Source organism: Salvelinus namaycush, chromosome 38, assembly GCF_016432855.1.
Source record: "Salvelinus namaycush isolate Seneca chromosome 38, SaNama_1.0, whole genome shotgun sequence".
Lineage (NCBI taxonomy): Eukaryota > Metazoa > Chordata > Actinopteri > Salmoniformes > Salmonidae > Salvelinus > Salvelinus namaycush.
The window spans coordinates 7,681,396-7,685,579 of NC_052344.1; positions in this window are offsets into that span (position 1 = coordinate 7,681,396).

Genomic DNA, 4,184 nt, shown 5'->3' on the forward strand with positions numbered 1-4,184 from the left:
CAAACACAAAACTGAAATGCTTTTGGCAGCAGCAACAAGTGTCCTTGAATAACCATCCTAGCTTCCCACATGCAATTGGAAAGGACATCAAACTCCGCAAAAACACGGTTTTTACCTCAGTTCTTCTAAAGAACTGACTTGGAGGGAAACAATATTCACCACTTAGACAACAAAACACAACGATCTTGACGAGCAATTTCAGCACAGTTTTCGGTATCATCTGGTATTATCATCAGGTACTGTATATCTGATCTCTCCCTAATGTGTAAACAGAAAAAAAACACATGGAATCTGATATTTTGAGTTGAGATATGAACCACATCCATATGTGGATCTCAATCCTGATAAAATGTAATGCTCCATATGCGACCTCAGTCTGGAACATAGAATTAGAATAATTTAATAGGATCTCTATGATTTGGACTTTTTGGATTTGGATTTTTTGCCTTTTGTGTTTTTGTCTTTTTACACAACCAGCCATTACAACGAAAACTACCCAGGAACACTTGTTTCCATCCAGTTTTCATGAGAGTAAAGTCATGCTAAAAAAAAAAAAAAAACTAATGACAGATGTGATGGAAACAGGAAGGTTTGGTACAATTTTGTAAGTGCAGATATTTTTGTCGGGAAAATTTATTGTGAAATAAATGGCGGTGGAAAAGCCTATATGTGCAAAAAATATTGATATAATAAACATAATATCGAAGTAGTCACGGGATGATATGGTGTGTTGTCCTCCCACTATGATTTGCAAAACCATGCACGTTATTAGGCTACAGGTGAAATAATTGATGATAAACTTCACAGGGTGGAGTGCACGTACGGTGGTCGAGAGTCTTATTCTGGTGACATGATGATTGAATTCCGTTTCACTAATAAAAATATTCTCGCTCTTACCTATAATCCATCATGGGGCGACAGGTAGCCTAGTGGTTAGAGCGTTGGGCCAGCAAGGTTGATGGATCGATTCCCCGAGCTGACAAGGTAAAAATCTGTCGTTCTTTACCACTACGTTCTTTTGGTGGTTGACAATAAATAAAAATGTGGATTGGATTAATGACATCTATTATAATCAACAGGGATTCGTGAATGATACTGGGGATGCAGTAAAGGGGTTCTGTGACCAATTATTCACCACCTCCCTCATGACCTGGTAAAATAGACTGACTCTCGATATGTTAATTTGCAGAAAAGGGCGGGGTATATAGAATGATGGGGTTTCATTGCTGTACGTTTATTTTTTAATAACACAGCTCCAGACAGATCAGTGACCAAGGCCCTGGCCGGTTTAACCACATTAGCTCATGAATTAGCAGAGAACTCTGGGGTGGATAATTCTCTAACAAATTGGTTTGACAGTATGTTTGAGAAATGGAAAAATGTCATAATCATTGTGTTGTGGGCAACTTTCACCTGTATGAGTGTTTTGATTCTGTGTGGATGTTGTTTGATTCCATGTATGAGAGGTTTGATCACCAGGACTCTGGAGAGATCAATGACGCAACAGATGGTGAGGTACGGACCGATTCCGAGCTCCGTCCAGTGGGATGACAAATACAGGCCTCCAGGCCTAGGAGATGGCTCCGTTTCTTTTAACTACGAGGAGCCAATGTTGGATGAGACTGTTTTTAATGTTGAAGACTGTTTTTTAATGAAAATTGTAATAAAAAACCTAACAGGAAGCGTTATGATTGGATGTAGGCCTATAACAGTCATTGATGGATATCGAAGGTACATACATGTATTGGTTTGAATTATTCTTGTATACCATTTATGTTTCCATATAGCATTTGAGGTATCAGTGTGTATTATTTAGTCATTAAGGGTGGATTGTTGATGGAATTTATATGTTTAAATGAATGATTAGAATATTCCACCCTGAAACCAGGACAGTGAAATTGATCAGAATCATAAAATTATAATTAATGTGTGTAGTGTTAGTCAGTAAAATTATAATAAATTATGTTTGTAGATTTAGTCATGTGTGTAGTTTTCGTCAGAATTAGGGTAAACAATACAACTGTACAAGATGTCTCTACGGTGTTTTAAACAGACTGTCTTATCAAAATTCGGTGCGGACCTGGCTAGGGGCGGACCTGGACGTACTTCCCACGGTCTCCCTATCTTGAGGGAGGACGGGGAGGGATTCTCACGGCCTCCCCTAATCTTTGTCGGCTGGGTAGTAGGACAGTATGTGCGTAGGATACCTAATGTTTGTGTGTGTACGTATGTGTGTAAGGAGTCTGTGTGTGAAAGTATGTGTGTCAGTATAAAATGAATGGTTTTGTACAACTAACCAGCGCTCTCGTGAATAAACATTTTGACTATTTAGCTGGGCCTCCGTCCGTTTCATTCGACCAGTATCTTACAAATTCTGGGTTGCAGACTGAGTAGTTTAATTGAATTGGGTTATGAACATTGAGAACATAATTCTCGTGACAGCCATTGAACAAGGCATTTAACCTACTGTTCCCCGGTAGGCCGTCATTGTAAATAAGAATTTGTTCATAACTGGCTTGCCTAGTTAAATAAATCAAATGTAGCCTACCCGCGCTGTATCTGCGAGCTGCTGGCTAGAGATTTTTATTTAGTGCGAAAAGGTACATTTCGTGTGTACAATGTCATCACGCACTGATTTTTATCCGTGACTAGTCTGTTTGGTGGAAACTGCGCATATTTTGTTTATCCGGATTTTAGAATATTCGCATGAAAATCTGTCGCCAATTGGATGGAAAACTAGTTAGTGACAGAAAATGAGCATTGCATCTGTGTGCTACATCAGTGTGATTGTGCAAATCCGACATGGGTCACATATAAAACTGTGTGGACAGTCAGAAAAAAAGAATGTGTAAACAGCCAATAAGAGGATGTGGAGAGAATTGGTAACTCTTAACACTTGACCCTAACGCAGCTGGCAGATTGGTAAAATAACAATTAAGTGTCTACTGAAAGGTCATTAGTTATTTTTCTAATCCCACTGCCTGGCAAACTGTATTTTCATACATTTAAAACAAATAATTTGCTCTCTTTATCTCTATTTCCATCCCTCTATTCAATCATTCCAGCTTAATCTCTTCTAAATACACACTACAAATAGTCCATGAGTTATGTCATGTGGACTCAGTTCGACCTCGCAGTTTCATGTGTGGGTTTAGCCAACATGATGAGTACTGGGAACTGAGAGACAATGGCCATAGGCCACACTGAAACCAAAGTTAACAGCTGTTAATACTGTCTTTTCCCACTACTTGGTCCAACCCTCCCATCACGCTTCTACAGGCCTGCAGCAAGCATTCCAGTACTCAGATATAGTGGCTGTCATGGACTTTTGCCATACGTCCATGTGTTCCCATTAAGTAGTCGTTCCCTTGTTGCCATGGACCTGTCCTACAGTAAGTCCCGTTGTTGCCATGTCCATGCTGTCCCCAGTGTATTGCCACTAAGGGTGCCAAGCTCACTGCTCAGGTGTAATTCCCACAGTGCTAGGGGCCTGGAACTGTGACATACCTGCTATAACCCCTTTCGTAAACCATTCATAGGGGACGCTGGTCCTACAGGCTTACCACAGTGCACAAGGGAGAGGACAAAGGACACGCTCTACCCTGCTGCACCCACTCCATCTTTGGCATAGCTACACAGGCATCACTTGGAACGGATTGAAATAAACACCCACTACTATTAAATATAAATATCAACAATGCAGGAAATCTTATTTCAGTTTGTGGGAGCAGACATACCAGGGGGTTATTCAGGTATTCAGACAGGCCGTGGAACATCACTGGACAGTCAGGTAGAAATATTAAGTGTAGATCAGACAGCGCTGTAGCACATAGAGATTCATGTCTGCTCTATTCATTAAATGCTATATGTACCGTTCAAAGACCCCATGTGAATATGTCTCAGCTGTTGTCTGCTCAAATCATGCCAAGCTGCTGGTGATGAGAGCTCTGGTCATCACTCACTACTGATGGAAGGGTTGCCAGAGGGCTTAGTGCACATGCACGCACACATCCACGTGCACGCCTTTAACGTGCTCAAACATCAAAACACTCAGGAGTCGCTCTCCCTCAAACAACCCTAGGCCCAAGCAAACACTTATTGTACGGTACATATCCTACTGTACAAAGGCTGGTCATATTTAACATCATACCTCACATCCATCCCACAGAAAACAGGAGAGCGTC